This window comes from Corvus hawaiiensis, chromosome 2 (assembly GCF_020740725.1).
Source record: "Corvus hawaiiensis isolate bCorHaw1 chromosome 2, bCorHaw1.pri.cur, whole genome shotgun sequence".
In the NCBI taxonomy this organism is placed as follows: Eukaryota; Metazoa; Chordata; class Aves; order Passeriformes; family Corvidae; genus Corvus; species Corvus hawaiiensis.
In genome coordinates, this window is record NC_063214.1 from 38,337,722 (window position 1) to 38,362,021 (window position 24,300).

The 24,300-nt window shown below is 42.0% G+C and overlaps 1 long non-coding RNA gene across 2 annotated transcripts in view; it reads left to right on the forward strand.

The window, feature by feature from the left end:
• Positions 1–22,826, forward strand: part of LOC125321513 — a 28,208-nt gene extending 5,382 nt beyond the window's left edge. The window contains exons 2-4 of one of the 2 annotated variants that reach the window (XR_007201570.1): positions 6,611–6,927; positions 7,041–7,732; positions 12,161–22,826. This is a non-coding gene — a long non-coding RNA (uncharacterized LOC125321513). The remainder of the gene's footprint in view (positions 1–6,610; positions 6,928–7,040; positions 7,733–12,160) is intronic. The other variant, XR_007201571.1, reaches the window with a different exon arrangement.
• The last annotated feature ends 1,474 nt before the right edge of the window (positions 22,827–24,300 follow it).

Genomic DNA, 24,300 nt, shown 5'->3' on the forward strand with positions numbered 1-24,300 from the left:
CATTTTTTCATCTAGCATAATACTATTTTGAATAATATCGTACATATCTAAACAGAAGGTTCTGAAGTCAAAAAAAGGGGTGAATAATCCTTTTCTTTAAGTCAATTTGAGTCAGTTTGTTGTTTGAAGGAGCACAACTGATCTTCCAACTGGTAATGTGGCACAAGTCTGACCTGGACCATTATTTTTGCTAGAAAACTTTGAGCAGTTGAAAGATTGAATTAACAGAATGGATTCACTAAAATGATGCCGAGTGAGACTTTGCAGCTTACCCAAAAAAAAAAAAAATTACACTATCCTGCAATGGTAGGGAGGAGAGGAGAGATCCAGCAGGCAGGAATTGTGCAGCAAGATTGATTTATTTAATTATTTTACAAACTCTTTTATAGACTTTTTTCTTCGTGGTCTGACTGGTCAAAGGATCAGCCACCCCATGGGTTGATTGGCTAAAATCCTAAAACATCCATTGTCAAAATATTTTTCTACTGTACTATAAACAAAGCTTTGCAAGGTCGCAGGTGTTCATAGTTTATAGAACTCTGCTGATATCTTCCGTGAGAGAGAGAAAAATATCTCACGGGACTGGAAAGAAGCAAGAGAAATTCTTGCTAGCAGCAATATTGTAGCCACAAAAAAAGTGTCCCAATAATATCTTGTGATATAAAAGGAGTCAAGGAGGTGATCAAAGACTCAGACACATGAACAGGAGCTGTTATACAAGTTACTGAGAGGTAAAATTACTGTGTCAGCTGGTCTGCCTATGTGCATCCTCACTCACTGCTGCTGTGAAGGCACTTCGGGGTGGGTTAGCTACAAGTGAAAGGGCACTACAGTGATCTGTGTTACCTTCAGCCTGACTGATGCAAACGCACAGACAGTTAAGGTGTTTCTGAATAGCTGACATTTGTCATGGTATGGGAACATGAACATGTAAAGCTGATATGCAGCAAGTTTAACAATTCATGGCCACCAAATTTTTAACAGTCCTCTCTGGATTTAAAGTAATAAAATACTTATCTTCATACCACAGTTTGGTCAGAAAAGCTTTAAATAACAGTTTGCTACCAAAAAAAGTGAGCATAACGTTTCTGAACAATCTTTTAAAATTGTGCAGAGTTGCAATTAGTATTTGATCAATTCAGTAGTTTTATACTAATACAAAGGAAATATTTTTTTATGATGAGGCTGGTAAAACACAGGAACAGATTGCTGAGAGAAGTGGTGGATGCCCCATCCCTGTAAACATTCAAGGTCTGTTTGGACGTGGCTCTGAGCAGCCTGATCTAGTTGAAGATGTCCCTGATCACTGCAGGGGTGTTGCTACTAGATGGCTTTTAAAGATTCCTTCCTATTCAAACTGTTCTATCATTTTATAATTCATTTCAGGTCATGTTCTGACATTCCTAAGTCTTCGAGGCCAGTACGAGTCTGTATAATGAAAGGACAAAACAGTGTGAGAAGTTCTTTATCAGAGAGGATAGTTTTACATCATAAGTGTATTAATTGGCGTCTTTGACAATGGGATTTTAAAATGTTTTAATTGTATGTGTGAAAAGGCTAGGTTTAAAAATAGCTATTTTTGAACATTGCAAAATGAGGAAATAATAGCAGGGTGTGCATAAGTGAATATACTGAAAATTACTTCATAGCCAGGTAAACCTGGATATCATAAAAAAAAATACTGTGACGAAACCAGCATGCCTACATACAAAGCATTTCTTCACACATCTTCTACAACCAGACAGTTGTCATCCCTTCATTTTTTTAACCTCATTCCTAGAAGACAAGGCTTACTAATGTTAGGTGGAGCCCTCTCCAAGTGCTATATTTATATAATGTTTTTTATACTCATCCCTATCCCAAAGGATATCTTCTTCAGCGGGCAAGTCTTCAATAAGAACTGTAGTAAGCATAAAGACTGGAAGAATTAATCTGTTGAAGATTTCTCAGGCTCTTAGAGAAACTGGGGCTGGTGTGGTACAAGATCCTCTTAGAAATCTGCTTTAACTTGACTGGCCTCTGTATAATTGTATTAGCTCTGCCATTAACAATCAGGTGCTATCAAGTGAAACTGCAACCACGGCCTGCTGGTGAAATCATCTCATTAGTGCTGTACCCGAAAGCGTGCCTCCTTTAAACTCTTTGGGAGAAGGAAGACACCAGCACAAAATTTCTGAGCGATAACCAGTTCACAGAGGGCAGCAGCCTCTCACTGACCTTTGCTGTGCATCCAGTTACGCATGACAGAGCTCTTCAGAGCTCTATTGATGAAATACAGGACTGATAAGCAAAGTAAACAGCTGAAAGTGAGAATAAGCTTGAAAGGTCAGCTGCAGAGCAGGTACAGATGTACTCAGCTGCTGGCATGCTCTCCTACCTGGAGCAGAGCTCTCAGTCTTGCTGCCATTTAAAAAAATGTGTGTAAAGTCAGTTTTGCAGAGTCTTATGCAATTATAAAATAATATTTTTTTAAAAAGTGACAGGCTTCTAAATCACATGACATAAAACCATGTTATTTACATAAGAAAAGCAGAAATGTTTGCTGGTTTTCTCATTAAGTGCTTTTTCTTGGCAATACAAAGGTTTTCAAAATTTGTGTCTGTTCATCAAGTCTTCAATTAATTCTCTAACCTCCAAAACAATCTTCCAAAAAGCCTTCGGGTCTGATTTTTAGGAGACTTTGAGTCTCTTATGCATCTTAAAATAAATCAGGGTTAACATTTTTGAAGTCAATGGGCCTATATTTTTCACTGATATAAATCAACATAGCTTTTTTTGACATTTCTCTTATTTCAACATTAGCAGAAGCTTAGCGGCCTTTTATCCCTGAACTTATCTCTTCATTCCAAACAAACAGCATTTCTCCCGCGTCCTTGTAGTTAGAAGTACCTACTTGTTGCAGAGACAAAAAAACCCAGAAAGTAGGAAATGAACAATTTAAAAGGCCATTTAATTAAAGTACAGAAAAACTTGCACTGCTAAAAGTCAACTAATCTAGATGGTTCACTGAGAAAAATCTCTCAGATACTCTGCTGAGAAGATATGACAGTTTGGGTAATACACTTTATTTCATGGAACCTGCATGCATGAGACAGCTGTAGAAAGGAATTTTAATCAGTGTATTCATTTTCTAATTAAAGCTGCTGCCCATCATTAAAAATAGTGGCCCTCCAAGATCCAGCTGAAGCCCAGCTTTGCACTGAAGCTGCTGGGAGCTGGGCAGACATGTGCTTCTGCTGACTGCTCTGAGAAATCAATTTCTGGCAAAGGAGGGGGACAGCAGCTGGCTCTGCTAATGTTGTAAACTTCTGCAGCACAAGTTGCCAGCCCTATGTGTCAGAGAGGCGTGTTGTTTTGGATTTGTTTTGTTTTTGTTTTTTGGTTTTTTTTTTTGAAGTGGAGGGAGAAGACAGCAATTATAACATTGAACCAGGCAGAAATGCATTTGGGTTGGGTTTTCTTTTGCAAATAGACATTCTTTAGGTCACAGTGGGGAATTTTGACATTGCAAAGGGGATGAACGAATTAGTAGGCAAAGTAAGAGTCTCTACTTGTAGCTGTAATGTGCAAATTCTGCCAGCACATCTGTACAGGCTATTGGATCCATGCAGAAGTCTAGGAGGCTTCAAAAAGCTTTTTAATGCATGGAAAATGCCACACGTGAAAGTCAATGCTTTATGAATTGCCATATAATACAAGGGGAAAACATAGTTCATTGTAATGGTGAGCATAATTTATGCCATAATGAATCCTAAATGAAGAACTAATTTGTGTTACTTCTAAATTAAGAGGTAAGGATTTAGCAAGCCACAGGCCCATCCCTAGGGAGCTCAGACTAACTCCACTAACCCTATTGGCATGTGCAACACTGATGAATAAGCTCATTCTCTAGGGCTGAGTGGAGACAATCCATCACTGATACAGAGAAATCTGCAAGCAGCAAAGACTGCAATGAGCCATTTATAAGTGAGGAGACACTTACCAGGAATCACAAAAGGCAATTTGATAGCAAAATAACTTCATGTCCAAAACTCCTATCAAGATCAATGTAAAACTCTATGTCTGTTTCCCAATGTCACTACAGACAGCAATGAAAGAACAGGAGGGGAGAAAGGTAGAGACATTCCAAGTTCAAAGTGCACACACAAATTATAGATAATCTCTAAAATCTGAAGACCTGCTAAAATCCAAGCATTTCCACAGGATGTATCATGCACCTAGCAGCAGTATGTGGGTGGACAGTATGCAGTAGTGGATATTTCACTGAAATGGAGCTGTGAATGTCAACATGGACAACTCCTAAGAACCCTCTCTTTTGTCACTACGGCAGACTATGTAAGAGTTCAGTGCAGTGAGCAGCTGAGGGTTAGTGGGACAGATCCTCAAAACTGAACCACCAGAATAATAAAGAGGAAATTGATACCATCTTTTTATCACAAGACAAACTATCACTTGCACAAGTGTCAAATTGCCAATGCAGTGTAATAAAAAATTTTATGACACAACAACATGAATGAAGGACCTTTGAAGCCCAAAATTGCATAAAATGCTCCTAAGACATTAGATGTTGCTTAACTGCTGAAAACAGGAGAGATAGTCTAAGACAGGTGAGCAGAGTCTAATCTTGAGCAAACAGAGAAAGATATCACCAGAGGCCACTTTCTCCCATCCTAAGATAAGCATCTAAGGGGCTGTGAATCACCGGCTGGGAAGTGCCTGACTCCTGTCATCCTAAAGAATGGAGGTGTATCTTCAAGCTGCTGTCTAATATTTAAACAGGCAAAACAAATTAGGATTGACCCTTAGAGACCACCAGTGATGAGCCCAGTTTATGTGCCTTGTTCACTACAGTTTATAAACTGAGTTGCAGCAACAATTATTTTCCTCTCCCTGAAGCTGGCTGCCTCCCTTACTGTGTATTCACATCAGTATTCCCTGGGAAAAGCTAAGCTTTTCCTGCGGCAAGAGAAGGGTGTCTACCATCAGCTAACTCCTGATTAGGTGCTGTATATGTAACAGTGACATCTTGATAACTGAAGGATTAGATCTGAAAAAGAAGCTCTACGTGTGTGCAGGAAGGAGGGTGGAAGAGAAGACGAAATACAGAAGCAAAATTCCTTCGGAGTACTAAATGTGCTGGAGCCTCTGGTATGAGAGTCTGTGTACCAACAGCCATAACTAAAGTGCAGACATACCCTTGCAGCCTGCCAGGCTTCTCCCCCGTTCCAGCACAGGCAGATACAAGAGATCTCCCCCTTCCCACTCACATTCTCTAAAACCTGGATGCTTATTGACACTTGGCTGTATTTCAGAGCCTGTGTGAGTCACTGAGCAAGGGTTTATTACTCACTGCTGAGCAATGGCTCAGGAATTAGGAGCTCCGGGATTCATGTGTCGGTGGTCACTGTGTATGTGATGTTAAATAGAGCAGGTTTGCCTGGGAACCCTCCGAGTCATCCCTGGGAACCCTCCAAATCATCCCTCTTTTCCTTTTATTTATTTATTTATTTATTTATTTAGTCAGTATTCAACAGGGTTCAGGGACAGGGTGTTCCTGCTTTCTGGGTTATTTTGTTACCCGAGGGTGAGCAAGAAGACAAACTGTGCAAGAAAATGGATATTATTCATTGTGGGAAAGTCAGCGTATACGGGGGGAAAAAAAAGTGTTCCACATTCTCTCCACATGATGAATTTAAGATTCATGTGGAGATAAACCAAAAATACCCATGAAACAGCTTTGGTTTTTGCATTTCATTTCCACAGGAGATTCCCAGAGTTGTTTGTTTGAAATAAACAACATAAAAGGAGACCCTCTGCCCACTCTCTGATGTGAAGCAATTAATGGCTGGATCAGCATTTCCACTCTTAATTCTGCTTTTCATATGGTTTGTTTTAAAAATTTGCTCCAGTCATGAACTTACCATGTAATAATACTTTGCATTTAGAAAAGTCTTTCATCTGAACAGCACAAAGTGCTTTGAAAATGTTAGTCAATTAAGATTCACAATAGGATGAGAAATACAGGCTTTTTTTTCCCAAGAGAAACTGAGGCATTCAGGGTGAGACACCCTGGTGACTTTTTGCATGGTGATATGACAGAGTATCAGAAACCCAGATATTTGTACATTAATTCTGATTATCACTTGAACCCATCACTGTTTCGATGTTCTACTTAAAACCAGCCTTTTTTCTTTTCATACTGAGAAGAAATTTTAAACATTCATTAAATTTTTTCTCCATGGCTAGATGCAGGTTTAGGATATAAGATAATAATAAATAATAGAGTGTAAAAAATATCTTGTATGTATAATCCTCATGAATGATCGTAAGACTTTGTTGATGAAACAAGGAAGTCACCTGCTGTTGATCTGCAGTTGTCTTATGAGTGTCAAGCGTCAACTATTAACAGCACACGACATGCACTGCCGCAGAGCCTGCAACTGATAATGCAGATGGGAAGAGGAACTGTAAATTACACTTATCTGGGGCAGAATTGGCCCTTGGTCTCATGATCATTGAGAGTCTGGATGGGGTTAAGTCTAGGTAATTTAGGCAACTAATTTACACTCTAAATTTCCAAAACTGACTGTAACAGTTCTTGTCATTACAGGCTGGGTGCCCATTTCCAAAGGCACTGAAAATTTCCAATGGCATTTCCCTCTTTCCATTGACCATACAGACCATGGGGGTTCTGAGGTTCTGACTTTTAAAAGATTACTTCTTATCTGGATACAATTCAGGGTACCACTCGATTGCTTCCATTAGGCAGATTGGATGCACGTCTCCGTATGATGTTCTGCTAAAATTGCAGTGGGATCTACAATGCCCAAGTGTCTCCCGCTGATTTCAGCACTCGCTGCAGCATTTAGGACTTGCTTAAGGATGTCTCACCCCAGTTTTTGGAGCTGATCTTCTCCATGAGAACTTGTAAGTTCACAATACAATACAGCCAAATTATATGTGAAAATCTTATTCTTACAGCACAAGAAGCAACTCTAAAAGTCTTTTCTCTTTTTTTTTTTCTTGCTCATTTTGCTTAGGTAGAACAGCTGCTAAGATGTTTTGCAGTGTGGCAAAGAAGATTGCCCAACCATACCCTGCAGGATGTGACACCCAGCCCAAGCCTGTGGGTGCTCTGTGTAATATGGGAATGACCTATAAAGAACCAAGTCAGAAATTACCCTTGTCCTTTACAACCTTGTTTCCTAACTTATGGAAGATTGCAGAAAGTGGTTGTATCATGCAATCAAGAGGAAGGGAGGGAAGAAAAGAAATTTTATAGGAGCCCACAGGATTACACAGCTCTGTTGAATGCTGAAACAAGTAGTTTCAAGTCAAGTAGTTACAAAAGAGTGAAGTATATGAAGGAGGCATAAAATCAATGAAAGGGAGATGAGATGCCTCTCCTGACCATCTGCCCAGCTGCAAGCTGGAAAAGCTTGGCATAAAAAGTAGTGGCAGGCGTCGGAAAAGCTGGCCGACAAACTGGAGGAACTGGAGCTGGAGCTGGGCTATTGAGGACCCAATAATCTCCTGAGTCACAGAATTCACAAAATTAATGTGGACAGTGGTGCTCTGATATCCTACTTGGTTTGTGACATTCAGTTTGACCTCGATATCCTATTTTGGAACAAGACAATGCCATTACCTTAGCTGAGAAACAAGAGTCCAGGAAAGAAAATTCTAGTAGGCTCCATTTGAGGTACTGCAGAGAGAAGCATGGAGGGAGGAGGTAAGTCCTCATGAGTCCTGTTGACTCTATTTCTCTTTCTGAACATGTTTTTCCCACCAATTACAACAATTGCTCAAATTTCAGTAGTCAAGGACCACTATATCTCCTTCTCTCACACTCCAATCTGCAATGCAGAGATTAATTACCCATGTTTTACCCTTAATGGCATAACTAAGAACAAAAATTATCAGTATGTCAGTAAGTTTCCCTCCAAACAAATAAATTTAAACTTTGTTTTAACCATGAAATGCCAGGTTGGCAGGGACCTCAAGGATCGTCTGGTCCAGCCCGTTCAAATCCCATTGAGACTGTAATACCAAGTCTGCTTATAAACTGGTTCCCTGACCTTTATCAGGAGAAAATGGATTTCAGCTTTAATTCTGGAGAGGCAAGAGTAAGGTACTTGTGTGATTGCTAATAAGCTATGCAGCATACGATGTGCTGGGAGGACTGCAGAGTCATGCATTACCCTAACGACTCTTAAGAGGGAGTGACAGTCCTGCTCCACAGTATATTGATCACCAGAGCAGCTGCCAAACAAAACAGCAGTGACACATCAAATATACATTGAACTTGGCTCTATTTCTCACAGTATCTTGTTCCAGGGCTTGTAACTGAACAACTCAAGGCACAAAATGTCTCTGTTTGCATTAACTGTGTGTTCCTTCAGGGGAGCGCTCTGTAACTATGATGTCAAAATGTTTCCCATCTTCTGACACGTAGTTCTTGCTCCAGTCTCCTGTGATTCCCATTTTTCAGAAGAGGACCTGCACCCTAACTGAACAGGGTTTTTTTAGGATCACATGGGAAGTGTGTGTCAAAGCAGAGGAGTTTCACCTGTCCATCATAGTGCCCTAAGAGCAAAGCCATCTTTCAATAGGTTCTCAGGTATAACCCTTTTTCTGCCAAACTGTTACAATGCTGAGTGCCATAGGTCTTCTGATTGCAAGTGCAGTAGATAGAAATAATCCTTGTGGCACTGAAGAAGTTGGGGAAGGTGCATGCAGTAACAAGAGGTGACTCTAAACTGATGGATAGCACCAAGCATGGTGGCAGCAAAGGGACTGATGTAGGGATTGTCCTACATCCTACAGAAGGTACAGATGCAGATGGGGCTTAGAGTTTCACTTGTGTGGAAGCTGGTTATGTTGCAGCTTTTCTTAATTTTTCTTTTTTGATTAATCTAGGGCCATTGTTGGTGGTATAAAATCCACTTAACAGTTTGCTTAGGGCACGGCCCACTGTGATCAAGGGCAACATATTCAGTCCTTGTCATTAAACAGTGCTGCCTTTAATCCCCCGAGGTGAATGACGTTACATATCTTTACAATGTGACAAATGAATATAACAATGTTCAAATAGGTGTTATGAGAGAGAGTTTTTAACAGGCATGCATGCTAACATATAAAGCTGTTCTGAGCAAGGTCAGAATAATTCACGATATGTATTTTGGCTCAGTTTGAGGATCATCAGCAAAACCTGCATACAGAAAATAGCAGGCAAGATTAATAAAAAATCTAATAGTTTATTATGATTTGGTTTAATAGCCCTTTCAGCTGCTCTTTTCTCATGACAATAAATATTGGCCTTTACCTGCCCATGAACCTTTGTTTACCTCGCCATGAACCACACCTCAGAAAAGACACCACAAGAAAGCTTTAGAGGAACTTTATAAAGGGCACATAGTGATAGGACAAGGGGGAATGGTTTTAAGCTGAACAAGGGCAAGTTTAGGTCAGATTTCGGGAGGAAATTCTTTACTGTGAGGGTGGTGAGGCACTGGCACAGGTTGCCCAGAGAAGTTGTGGATGCCCCACCCCTAGAAGTGTTCAAGGCCAGGCTGGATGGGATTTTGAGCAACCTGGTTAAGTGAAGGTGTCCCTGCCCATGTGTAAAGACTTACAGAGCACAGTAGCCTGTTTCAAACACTGTTAAGGCCACAGAAGGACTTTGTCATGAGATAAGCACAGAAGGGAGTGACGGGATGGCACTAACTCCAGTCCAAGCACAGGTGATATCTGGTTAGCACATCCTGGGTAACACATCCAGACAAAAATTCTCACTGTGGCAATCTGTATGAAGAAGTAACTGCTTGTATATCTATCACTGGTCAAACAAAGATCACCCCAAGTTATGGGACAGATGGCATCTGTGACCACCAACAACCACCAAAGCCCCCTGAATAGACCTGGAACTTGGACTGCAAGTTAAGCCACCACAGCAGGAACTCGATGTAAGATAAAGGTAGTACTATTGTCTTGGGTATTATCTCAGACCTAGGGGAAGGTTAGCAAAGCTGGGGGAGAAGAATGTATCACTGATAATGGACACAAAGAATGCAGAATTTATGGGCCACAAGGAAAGCCAACTCAGCTGAAATCAGCTTGGATGGAGTAAAAGGTAGTTCTGGCAGGGGGAAATTATGACCCCCAACTCACAGAGCAGCAACCCAAGAAACACACTAAGCTAAAAAGAAGAGAAAGACAAAGCATGTGGACTAATTAGCATTAGAAGTGAGGGAATAATTTAACCAATAGAATAAGAGAACTGTGTAACCTATGAGCAGTAATTCCTTTGTTTGCAAAGGTGTATAAATAGTGAAAAGCTTTGAATCACCTCGGGACCCCCATCACTAAGAAATTCAGGATGAAGAAGGATGAACAGGACAGGATGATGCTGGATCCATGGGTTGAGACTATCTGCTGCTTGATCCCTCTCTCTCTCTCTTTCTTCTCTCTCTTCTATTTCTTTCTCTTTCTCTACCTCACATCTATTGTTAAATAAAATTGTATTATTGACTTGCCCATTTGGTCTTATTTGCACCTTAATTCAGGCAGAGGCATCTCTCACTAGCTGGATCTTAACACCACGGCAGGGAGGTTGGAGCTAGATGATCTTTAACTGGCCCAAAAACATTGTATGATTCTGTATGGGAAGGATGCTTGTGTAGACACTCAATGGCCTGGAAGAACCAAGCCAGATCTGGTATTTTATGTCCAGACCCAGAATAGTTACATAGGAGTAATTTCTCTGTGTCAAAACTTAGTTTCAAAACACAGTCTTGTTTAAAAACTATTCCTTTTTAAGGCTAATTCCAGAACATTAGATGCCTTTGGGTAGGTTTACCTATTATTTTCTTTGTCTGATAAAAGTCCTACTTGAATATTTGAGATTTATCCTGGGGAGCACAATAACAGGACATGGTCACAGCAACATCTGACTGGAAGGTTCACTAGCCGTGAACCTACAAAACCTCAGCTATTTTGTGGAAACAGCCCTTTGCACGCTTCATCCCCAGGCGCCAGGAACAAACTCCCTGGATCAGACCACAGTTAGCATGGAGTATGCTCCAGCAGTTACCGGGATGCTCCAGCAGTTACCGGATGCTCTGTGAACCCACATCCCAATTAACCCCTCAACAACATGTTCGTGGGCCTAAGCACAAGACATTTAATCTGCAACATACAATAACAGGGACTCTTCAGCATCAGGAAGAGAATGTTCTTGTCATGTGAGAGACTCTGGATGCTAACAGAGGGTGGGAGCAACGGCTTTGCCAGTGAGTGGGTTTTGAGACAAGCTTTGAAGGAAGAGAAGGGAGGATTCTTAGAGTGCTGAAAGCCTGAAAGGCTAGGATTTTTTTTCCCTCCAAATAACAAACAAGGCTGACACCACAGAGTCTGCCCATCCTGAGTCCCTGGGATACTGGAGAGAGAGGATGAGTGATTAGAAACAGCTGAAACACTGTTTTAAACCTCTATTAATTAATCCTGTAGCAATCCCACTGTCTTCAGAACTTCCTTCAACAGGAAATTTTCCTTCCATTCTCTGAATGCTGGAGACCATTTTTTTCTTCTTATTATATGTCAAAAACTTGTTTTGAAATGAATTTGTCAGATTGCCCTGAGTGATGCTGTACCTACCAAATAACCCTGCAAATGTGAAGAACCACCACAGAGCATTAAACAGCTCACTCCACCTATAGGAAACAGCCTGTAGTGCATAAGCATCCCCCCCGGGCACGCTCACATCTGCGTTCCCACCGCCAGGTATCCAGCTTGGCAGGACACCAACGTTCGCCTTCTGAAAACAAACCTGGGACAGCAGCAGGAGGCTGTCACGGGCTCTCTCCCACAACCAGTTGTAGTCGTCTTCCAAAGCTGGGCCTGGGAAGCAGCCTTTGAAGAGGTGCCCACAAGGAGAATTTCCTAACTTTCCCACAGGGCAAGTCTGCACCTCAGGATATGTGTGTATGGATCACATCAGTACTACTGCACAGGTAGGACACCCAGGAACCGTAGTGCTGAAAACCCCAACAATACAAGTCCTTCATCTGCAACAAAAAGAGACAGGAACACACATGAAATAGGTGTTAATTGTGTTGTTCTTGCTCTGCGCAACACTGACTCATTCCTTCCATTTTGACAGGCTATATCCAGAAGAACAACTCTCAGTGACGGCTGGTGCTGCCTGCAATCCTGGCAGAGATACAGCAAGATCACACCTCTTTTTATAGGTGTAAAAAAGGCCAACGACAAGAAACAATCAAGATGGAAGAAGATATTTTTGTTTACTCTGCAAAGTTGTTTGAGAAGTAGGCATGTGCTATTCTGTCCTTTCCACCTTTTTTCCTGGATTACTTTGTCACTGGGACAGGTTCTAATCTCCCCTATATGGAGATAAAAACTCCAGTTTTTATCTGGCAGTGTAAGTAACGTGGCCTTGCCTCTGTGAACTCTGCTTGCACTGAGCTTGCTTTGCTCTTGAGTGTGTCAGCTATGTGCATGTCATCTGGGAAAGCCAGAGGATTTCTCTGAGACTGACACAAAACTCACATGGGAGTAATTCCCTGAAGCAGAGCCACAACCTCATAATGGATCTCTACACAGAGAGGGGAAGAGTGCTGAGAAGAAATGCTGATATCAGGAGTGGTAACTGAAAGATGCAGCTGCTGACAAGAGAAGGGAAGAGAGTCCCAAGAAGCTTAAAAGAGTGAACCTCAGCTATCAAAACACCTTGCTGCTGCCCTGCTCTGAGGATAACCTAACTCAAATGCCTGAGATAGGAATTACCAGTAGGATGGTGATAATTCAAGACTGCGAAAAACCAAAAAGTGAAAAAGCTAAAAGCTGTATCTCTGTCTAAAACTTAAGCACCACTGAAATCAATTGGAAGGTTACTGCTGTCTTTGATAGGAACAAGAGTTTACCTTCTGGAGACCTATTTCTAGCAATATTTCTAGCAATTAAGTGTGGTGTGGTCCTCTGAAAGCTTATGGGGTATAAAGCAGCGTGTGGGAGAAGGATGCTGTCATGAACAGTGGTTCACCCACCACCTTGTAGGAAGCTGTGGCAGAGGGGGGCCTTGGACATGGTCTGAGGAGCCCCAGCAGCCACAGCCAGCCCTGTTTGCTGGTTGCAGATGCTGCTTTTCTCTCATTGACTGAACGAGGCCTGAACGCCACAAACGTCCAAAGGCAGAAGCGTTAAACTGGTATTATCCCACAGAGTGAAACAAAAAGAAGCACAAACAGAATCATGCAAATCCATGGGATTATTAACATATATAAGAAAATAAAAATAACCCAAAAACCTGAACATACTCAGTCCCAGCTCCCACTGGAGCATGCTGCAGTGTGCTCACCTTTACCCGCAGGGAAGGGATGGGAGAACAAATACCAAATGCCAGATGTTCTATTGCATAATGTATTACTGGAAAATGGAATAAGGATGAATATATAGATCAGTGGTGAATAATACAAAATAACTAAAACCAAAATTCACTCTCATGCAAGAAGCACTATAGTTATCTACAGGAACCAGAGGAAACTCCATTCTTTATCAGAGTTTCAGCTAGACTTGACAGAGTACACTCATCAGGAATATGCCTCAGAAACTGATAAATCATATTGTCTGGATCACTTTAACATCTCTAAAAAAAACCATACTGTAGAAAATTCTCATTCAATACGTTCAATTCACATACAAAGGGTTTGTTTTTTTACTTGGTAAGATGGCAGAAGCCGACTGCCTTATTTACACCCCTGAAGATTTTCCTATGTTAGATACGAATTAAGAAAATATCTTTTTAATCTCTTTGAAGAAAAAAGATTACTTTAAAAGTGACTGCTCCCCTTCTTCCAAAGACTAGAACTCATTGTAAAACAGGCCTATGATTGGTCTCTTGGTGTAAACCTACGTGCATTTGCCCAGGCCACCAACTCCTACCAGATGGAATCTGAACTCTGAGTCAGAGAGTTCCATGAAAGCAACAGCTAACAGGGACTCTCCTGTGTCTCAGTGGCTGCTTTCTCTGAGCCACATGTTCATTCATGCAGTGAAATTTTAACTTAACTATAGCTTGAAGGCAGCATCTGTTCTGAGACACTTCAGGGTAAAGGGACCAGCAGGTACTGAGATTGCATTTTAACAGATGGTTTCCTGGGTTCCTATGCCACCTACTTCTAAAGAGCAAGGTCCATGGCATGCTTTAACCCTAAGATATGATTTACATGGAGGCAAACAGCTTGGTGCAGCACAGACTGCCTTTTGGAAGAACAGTTGAAAGTCATCAGTTGTTTACCTCACCTCCGCTTTTCTCCATGCCTTGCTCCTTCTGACTGTTTCCTGACTCCAGCATCATTATTTGAGTACACCATGAAACCACACACTGAGCCTGAGACTATTTCTAGAGAAATGCTTGTGATACCTATTGAGAAAGGGTATGGCAACATCAGGATTGTGACAGATGCCTGGAAGAAGGCATGGAGGAGGAAAAAAAGACAGGTAAAGGTACAGAAAGTAAGTTTCTACATATTGTCCTGATGAATGCAGTAGAAACACCTTAAAGAGGTGCTGGAAGTGCTGATATAGAGAGCAAGTGCAAGCAAGTGGACAAAGACCAGTCAATTGAAGTATATCAAGTAGCTTCATCCTAATGCTAGGGAAAGAGAAGGAAAAGGGAAGGGCAGGCTTAGATAATGATATTACTAAGGGCTTTATCATCTGGGCATCCTTGAACAGATGCTTAAGTTCATGGTTTCATGCTGTAGAACAGCACTGAGGCATTGAACTTTGGGGTTTGGGATGGAACATGGGGTCGCCATTTCAGGCATCCAAACCAGAGTGCAGGAGTGCAACAAGAGATCTGTGTTACTACAGCTTGATGAATGACTGCCCATGAGCTCTACACACTAATATTAAACAACTTCATCTTTCCTATCTGCAAGACAAAATGTGTGAACTGACCCTAAGATGAAGGTGGATCCCTTCCAAGGCACTGTGAGAGGAGTTTCAGCAGATGCATGTTGATTGTTATCCAGACAGGCTTAAAACAAACCTGAGGTGATATCTGATAAGATATCAGAGAGATGGCAAAATCACAATACCTACATTGCTTTTATTCAGATAGTCATATAAATAACCATGGTTTTGGCACTGATAGGCTACAGTTTTTCCCCATATATCATGGACTTTCCTTATAAGATGCACTAAAAAACTGCTCAAAGTTATTTTTCCTTTCTTGGACCCCGTAGAAATATGAATGTTATAAAACTGCCCTGGGAAAAAAGAGAGAGGACTGAGTTTCATACTAATAGCTACAGGGTTTTTTTTTAAATCCAAGCCCAGATCACAAGGCATCCCTTGTGTATTATAAAACACTCCATGTAAATAAATCATAAGCCTCTTAGGTGGAGGAGCAGTTAGGGACTGCTAGCCTTTCCCTTCAGGGCCTGCGCTCTGAGTAGTTTAGGAACCTCTCTTTTTTTCTGTGCTCCAGGCAGATGTTTGAGTTCAGCTAAGTCATTCCAGCAGGTATTTCCCAACATTCATGTACCTTGGGATACCCTGCATCCCAAGCAAGCAGTCATTGGAATGGCTGGTGTATGGTGAGATCACTCACACACTCTGTTAGTACGGGACTAGTAAAAGTGTAGAGGACAAAGTCAAGAAAGCAGCTGAGTGTCACTAGGCCTTTTTTTGACATGTTAATTCAGTTTATGATGCAGAGGTAATTAAAAAAATCGTCATTGCATTGTTCCTCAATTCAGGGAAGCACCAAAACTTCAGGATGCCCAGCAGTAATCTTTCTCATGGCTGAATCAAACTTTGTGTTTACATGGCATTTTCTGGTGTGAAAAAGTCTCTATCATTCTTCTGTCTCTTTAAGGAGTTTGATCTTTACGTATTCAAACACCTCTGGGTTCCAGTTCAAACTGGGCTGCTGAATAAAAAAGTAAATGTAATAGAGGCCATGTAAACATTGCACACACAAGCACACTCACAGATGAGCGGGAAATGTACAGGTAAATAGTGCATCTGAGGCATATATATGCTTAAATAGTGGGTTTGTGTGCCCTGGATACTGTACTCTTGAATGAACTTTCCCTCAGTGCAAAAGTGTAGTTTTCCATCTTGTACTCGTAATTTTTTCCCCGTAAAAATATTTTAATTATCTAAGTCCCACAAGCCCAAGAGCTCCAGATGCATATTTTAGCTGTTTGTCATAATAACTATCCAACATAAAAAATGACTACCCTTTCAGCCAGAATGAGTTTGCACAATGTTTAATGTTGAAGTAGAACAGTATTTCTAATAGTGAAATAAGTCCTTGTAACAGTGTCATTTGTGAAACTATAGAGCCAGCAGTGGAAAAAAAAGATTTTTCTGGTTTTGCCATCTGATATTCTTAAAAATGAAATAGGTCTCTAGAAGGTAAACTCTTGTTCCTATCAAAGACAGCAGTAACCTTCCAATTGATTTCAGTGGTGCTTAAGTTTTAGACAGAGATACAGCTTTTAGCTTTTTCACTTTTTGGTTTTTCGCAGTCTTGAATTATCACCATCCTACTGGTAATTCTTTGGGAAGAACTATGTACCTACCGTACTAACCAAAATCTTCTGCAAGGCTAAGTAAATAAAAGTCATAGATGTTTTTCCTAAGCCATCCTAACAGATGAGTGAAACAAAGCACTGATTTTTCCAGAGGGCCACACAACACACTGCTCACCAGGCTATAAATGTTGCTAGATCAAGGCAAGGCATGGATCTATCTGTCTGGTTTTATATTTCTTCTCCTGGGTGTATCCATCCACTTTGTTGGGGCCTGGCCATGGATGCAACAGAGAAACCCAATAGAATTGCATGTATGGATGAAAATGGATGCATGTTTCAGAGCAAACTGGATTTGCACTGATTTCAGGAGGCAAAATTCACTGTCGTCTCCTGAGGAACAGGATTTGGATGTATCTCTTAGGGACTTTTCTTCCAGACATACCTATCTCTATCTCTTGGTGGAAAGTGCTTGCAGGGGGACATACCAGAGGGAGGAGACTGCTTCAAGTCAGATGTGGTCAATGGAACATCCACTTCTCATCTCTACATAAGACAATGTCATCCATTTGTGGTCAATGGAACATCCACTTCTCATCTCTATATAAGACAGTGTCCTCCATTTCCCAATTCTTTTTCAAACTGTTTATTTTTCACTCTTGGTTAATGATTTTCCCATAAGCAATACTCTTTGTTTCTGGAATTACTTGGGTGATGCCCACTTAATTGCCCTCTGCCCTTTTCACCTTGGAGTGAACTCAGATATGGAGAGTGATTTACCTAAAAGGGAAAGTTCTTGCAGTCTTCAGTTAAATATTTACTTATGCTTTTTTTGGTGTGCCTGGTCCTTGGTATTCCCAAGTCCTCTGAGACATCAGTATCAATTCCCACTGACTCTGCAGACACTCCCCTCCTCAAGAAGGGTTACTCAATACTGTTCTGGACACATTTTCTGCTACTTAACTTGACTGCAAATATTTTTGTATTTGTGTTACTAAGGTCAACAGAGATCTTGTGGACAATTTCCTCCTGTTCTTAGAAAAGTATGTGCAAGTGTGGTCAGGATGCAGACGTTTCAAACTGGGTTCAGAGTGGACCGCAGGACCAGGCTGAAGAGCCTTGTGGCACTCAAAGAGGTGCTCCCTGCCTCTGTGAAAATACCTGTGTGCTGTCAGTTTGAAAAGCACTGCTCAGGGTGGCAGCTGGCTGTGGCAATCCAAACCCTCCCATTTGGATGCTCCTGTAAAAGCACCTGAGGTTAGAAGTTTTTTGTGTTTGTCTTGAAGATGACTGATCAGATTTAAGACAAGCTGTTTTGAACAAGCCTTGAACGTGCCCACAGGGATGGAAGGTATTTGGGAGGGACAGTGCTAAGCCGTCTTTGTGCACGTTTAATCTTAGGTTGCTGATAATGTTTGAAAAGTGTGGCAAAACCCTCACTGCACAGCATGTACTTTGACACAGCACCAAGTCCTTGGTGGAAATGTTGTTTTCTTCCCCTAATGGTGATCAGGCTACTATCTACATATCATGGGATTTCTCCAAAAGGTACCCTGCGATGCTTTTCCCAATGTGCTTAACTTGTCCATGGAGCTTGTTATTAAAAAGTCCCACTGTCTGCAGCTGTACTACTAAATGCAATAGACCAGTGACTGCTGCCTGGCACGAAGCCAAAGGCATGTTATAATTCATACCCCCCTGAATAAACTCTTTTACCCCTAAAAACAGGGTGGCCACACCCAGCCTACCTTTTGGGAATGGTCCCAAGAATGTGCTGTTCTCTGCACTGAGATAGCAGGTATGTATTTTCTGCTGGCTGATGATAATCCATGTCAAGGAACCAAAAAACAACATAGACAAGCATGGAGGAGTGTCAGAAGTGGTGTCGTGGCCCTGTTTAATTTACTGGTCTAGACACAGCCATTAATACCAAGAGTTTAGCAGGATTCTTGGAAGGGCCAATGCATTTATATGGCCAGTGAGAATATTCAGAGGAATGGGAAAAATATTTCAAAAGCAAAAAAACCCCAACTAGGATCAGATTTTTGGAACTGGTAAAGTATTAATTTCTTCTGTCAGTTTACACAGGGTTTCTGGTATCCTCCCTAGCAGCAACTGGTGCTGCAGGTTTTTGGGAAGAGGATGCTGGACATAACAGCCCTCTGTCTACTCTGCTATGTCAGTCCTGGTGTTAACTGCCACACAGTGTTACATTTGTGGTAGAATCTGTGAGGAAAATGTGAAAATACCTCTCTCAGGCCCTCTGAGTTCCTTGGCTCACTCTCTGATATGAACAGAGAAAAGCCTGGAGCTGGAAGCTGACAGCTGGCTTCTGCCCAGGGCTCCATCGAGGTTAGGGGGCCTGAGTGCACCAGCCCTGCTGAGTGAAGCTGTTCTGCCTCACACCTGGGATGGTACATTGAAACAAATGTGGATTTAGTTTGTAAGGCTGTTTTACTGCCTAATATCCTTATACTTGTGGGAAGGATAGGTCTAAGCTGTGTCTGTCACGATTTTTGCAGTGAATTCTTCAGCTGATCCCCAGCTTAGGCTTTTTCTCTTGCTTTCTTATTTAAACCTATCTAAATGAAGACATTTAGTCTCCCCCATACACACATACCACAGCTTGCATCCTTTATCTGTTCTCTTACCTCCAGCATTCAATTTGGGATCTTGCTCCAAATATGCCTGTGGTGTGATGAGCTGGGGAGATTTAACTTCCAATTGAGCTTCCTTTTGTGAAAGTCCATGAGAGAGAAGCAGCAGCTGTAGAAGAGAGGGCAGAAGCAGCTGTGTAGAAATGGCACCATGGGCAGACCCAGTCACTCATTCTTAGAGCAGCCAACTCACATGATTGCCCTGGCTGGAAATACCAATAGATTATGGGAAGTTTGGAATAGCCACAAGCATCATCTGCACCCTCTTTCCTGAGGGTAGAATCTGGTACACAAACACAGATAGCCATTATAGGAAAAAATACAGTGATACCTGAGCGAAGAACCAGTGTTAGCAACTCAGCTGGAATCTCAGTAGTGTCTGTAGCAGGATCCCAAGGGAATTGCATGGACAGGTCAGTTTGCATGGCCATGGTACAGACACAATGCTTCTTAGTGTGGGAATGAAGACATGGGTTGTGTAGTCCCTCTGGGAGACCCTGAGCCACAATTCCTCATGTCACACTGTTCCCTTCAGGTGAGTGGCACTGTCTTTGATTGGTAATAGTTGGTCTGCAGATACTTTATGTGCAGTGCCCATTTACATTGAAGAAATATTATCCTGGATAATATATCTGTATGAAAGGCAGGTTTCAGGTATGAGGTGAAATGTAAAGCCACATCTCACGTTGACTACAAATTCTCACCAGAAACGGGCTTTGGAAATACAGAATCAGACCCAGGCAAAATCTAAGCGCAGTTTGTCCCTATTCTTTCTTGTGGGCGATATTCCATCCATTACTGAGGCTTAGCACAAAGCATAGCCAACGCTTAAACCCTCAGCAGGATGTTAAGTGATGTCTAGGCTTTGTGCTGGGTCTCTGCAGTAGCATGAATTTTTACCAGTGAGGAGAAGGGTTGCTTTGTTCATATTGAAAAGTACACAGCCAGCCTTCTCTGTAGCATGCCTCCTAATTTAGTTTTGATTTAATCCTTTGCATTGAGGGGATGCTGGTTGCCCTAAAAGAATAAAAGCTGCCACTCTGAGGCATGTGCCTTTTGCTATCCATGTGATCCAAATAGTTACATTCAAATCAAATCAAAGCACTTCAAGGGCCAAATGTAGAGCAGTTTTCCTTACTTGGCATATAAAATTTTACTTCCTTTTTTCAATATTTTAAGGCAAATTAAAAGCAGTATTCTAAATGCTGAGGATAAAGGACAGTAGCCTCATACATGCAAGTACTCCCACACTTCTTATTTCATGTGATTTTCCACTAGCAGCTGCTTTTTGAATGCTGGGACATCAGATGTGGCCATGTCTCCTTTGCATCATAGGTTTCTAGTGAATGACTCAAGGATTTGGGCTGTGAAATAATTATCAAGTAAAAAGAGGAGCTAAAAAGCCCTGAAAAACAAAATATAAAAACAAAGTTTTGGTTCAGTGGCTTGGTAAATATTCCAGGAACTACTCTTCTTTCTATGGTATTAGCGAGGAAATCCTCCCTCCTTTTCCCTGTCTCCTTGTAGAGGCTTATGTATCTGGTCCTCATTAAGGGGTGGTTATAGCAGTGGGATCAAACGAGCTCACACTATAGTTGTGAGGAGCTGCAGTCTCCTGGTTCAGGCAGGGGGTTGTGGCTCAGACATCCTGACTTGCATTCCTGGGTTTGACTCACAGTCAGGCTATGGACAAGTCCCAGGTACCCAGAACCCTTTTTATCTGTGTATCAGGTACGCACAGCACTCTCCAACTGTGTGCTGAGGCTGGGAGATGTGTGAGGTTCTCTTGAGTTCCTTTGGAGTATTTAGCTTATATAGACTTACCTTGACAACACAGATGTCCTGACAAGAAGGATTGTCACATGGCTACAGGATGGAAAGAGTTAGCCCCATCCCTCCAATAGCTGTGCTGTCCTACCACATCTCAGCTATCTTCAGAAATTTATCTCCTACATCTAAGGGTGGGGGTCCACTAAGAAATTAAACAAGCCAGGGAATGCTGCAGGGCACAGGATTTGAAATGCTGCTGTACTGTCAGAAGGGCCCTTGACACTGGTGTAGTGGAGGGCCCTAGCCATGTTCAAACAGTCCCCTGTCATGACCTGGGAGCCTGCCATGACCCTACACAGACACCATAATGAGGAGAGCAGAAAGATTTACTGGCCTGACTGGCAGCTGTATGGTGCAGTCTGGCCTCAGGCCTAGAGCTTGGACACATTTAACTTCCTAATACAGACCAAGTCTAGGACCTGGAAAGATAAAGTCACTTTCAGGGTCTGAGTCAGCCCAGCCAGGACCTGAATTACTCCTGAAGGTATCTCTCTGTCTGTCTGCAGCGGAAGACGTAAGTGTTATCTTCTTCAGTAGCTGTCTCAGCCGTAGGCGTGCAGTCAGGGTAGAGGAATCTGGGCAAGTAAGGGAAGCCAAGATGTATGGGATTAGACCAGAGGAGTGCATTTTCACTTGTACTCTGCCAGATGATAAATTAATTAATTGATTGATATTGGTTTTAATCCCCACATCCTGGGTCTTTAATCACTAATAAAAACATTTAGAGCTTTGAAAGTTAATCTGGATGGTTTTGGAATATCAGAATTTGATATTTTCATCCACCCAGCATCACAGACTGCTTTATAAATTGTAATTCCTTTCCATAACATTCTAAGAGGCCTCTGAGTAGCAGTGTCCCTGCTCAATGAATGTGTAGACTGAGGTACAGAGAGGTGAAAGCATGGTTTGTCCTTTCTCTCATATACCTATTCAGAGATGAAGCTGGAAGTGCAGGCCCTGGGACTTGGTTCCTACTCCTCCAAACCTGCCAGCCAAGGAAGTGTCTTGCTTTGTTTTAATGAAGCTCTGTTTGCCATTTCATTTTACAGACTGTTAGCACAGAATAATGGGAAGTGGATACCCTGATGGACTACAGGAAGCCTTTATAATTTGTCAAACTACAATTAATAGCTGGCAAGCTCAAGACCATCTCTCTGTCAGTAAATACCATTTGGGCCAGAGTCACTTAAAGGTTTCTGTCCTTGTGCCTCCAAGTTGGCAAGGTCAGCTGCAGACCAGGCTGGAATCTGAATCCCCAAGTGGAGAAGCAATCCTGATCCTGCAGAGCCCTCTTAGAAACTATATCCCAGCCTCCAAGATCATAAGTCTTTTACATCTGGTCAGAATAAAGACAGATAGACAGTAAGCAAAGGGCAAAGTCTGATTTGTGTTTTTTAATGGAGTTTTGTCCTCAAGCTCTTCTCCAAGGTGAATTTTCTTGCCAGACATTATCAGCTTCAGTGGTTTGGCTCAGATTTTTGCTCCAGATTCTTTTGTCCGGTTGACTTTTGGATCAACTCTGCACTGGCTCTGTTTTGAAGATTGCTTTACCCATATTAATGTTTAACTTAAACAAGTATTAAATCATAAGTTTAACATGGAAATGTTTTAGTCTCTGGGCAGTTCCTTTCCTTGATGATTTCACACTGTACATAAGTACAGCTTCACTTGGCAGGATTTCATCTATTCGGTGCTGGTCTCATGACACTCTGTTATTATTGTGGCCTTAATTCAGAGGAAAACAATAAAATAAACCCCACTATGGTGTTGTAGGCAATACTGTGGATTCCTGTGAGTCAGAGTGGCTCAAAGTAGTGGCCTTGGGTGAAGCCTGAAACTAATTTATTTCGCATTATATCCATGAGTCTCCACAGACAGTGTTTTGGGGCTGGGAACTTGGTGGTGAATGTAGAAGCTGTATGAGGAAGAAAAATGTTTCTTACTGTTGTCATATACCTCTTTACAACTCATCAGTCATGGTTTGATTACTAGATACCACTAACAATAGAAATGGGAGAGAAAAAGAGATATAAGATGCATCAGGACATGAAGAGTATCTTAACTTTCCATGTTGGCACTACTTTGGGCAGACTTTCCAGGGAACACAGTGATAGAGTTCTTGTGGCTCCCACTGCCCTGAGTTGCCTGCAGGATCTCACAGAATATGCTGAGTTAGAAGGAAACCATCAGGATCATCGAGTCCAACTCCTGGCCCTGCCCAGGACCATCCCCAAGAGTCACACCATGTGCCTGAGAACAGTGTCCAAATGCTTCTTGCACTCTGCCAGGCTTGGGGCTGTGACCACCTCCCTGGGGAGCCTGTTCCAGTGCCCAGCCACCCTCTGGGTGAAGAACCTTTTCCTGATATCCAACCTAAACCTCCCTGACACAACTTCAGGTCATCGCCTCTGGTCCTGTCACTGGTCACCAGTGACAGGCTCCTCCTCTTCCCCTCACGAGGAAGTTGCAGACTGCAATGATGTCTCCCCTCAGTCTCCTCCCGGTTGAACAGACCAAGTGCCCTCAGCCGCTCCTCACATGGCTTCTCCTCAAGGCCCTTCACCATTCTTGTGGATCTCCTTTGGACACTCTCCAACAGCTTAATGTCTTTTTCATATTGTGGTACCCTAAACTGTACGCAGGACTTGAGTTGAGGCTACACCAGAGCAGAGTGAAGGGGACAATATCCTCCCTCAATCTCAAAGACAAGCTTCCAAAGGCTTAATAACTTGAACAGCTAGACCTACAGCTTTCCTTTTGTGATGTTACCTCATATCCCATTTTTGTCTGTACTAGCCTTTGCAGAAGATTAATATATAGCAGAGTGAAAAAACATCTTGTCAGTGTTCAAGAGTCATGGCAGAACAGTGAAAATAAGAGTTAAGAACTCTCCAAATGGCCTCAGTCCTCATTTCATCTATGATTTTTTTGGTGGTTGGTTGGTTGGTTGGTTGGGGTTTTTTTTTGTGGGAAAGGTTTTTAGAAAAAGATTGACTCATTTCATGTTTATGTCCAGCACACCCATCAACCAACAACTCTGCCTTTGCTCCTACAGGTGAGGGTGTCATCAACTCACATTGCTTCCACTCCCTCTCCTGCTGTGTCTCTCCTGGGACACATTTTGAAAGAAATGATGTTGTGCTCAGTGAAAAAAAGGCAAAGCAGCCTGGGAATGAGAATAGGAGCTCCACACATTTATCTCAGGTTATTATCTTGCTTTTCTATCTCCTTCTAAAGCCCTAGCAGACAGC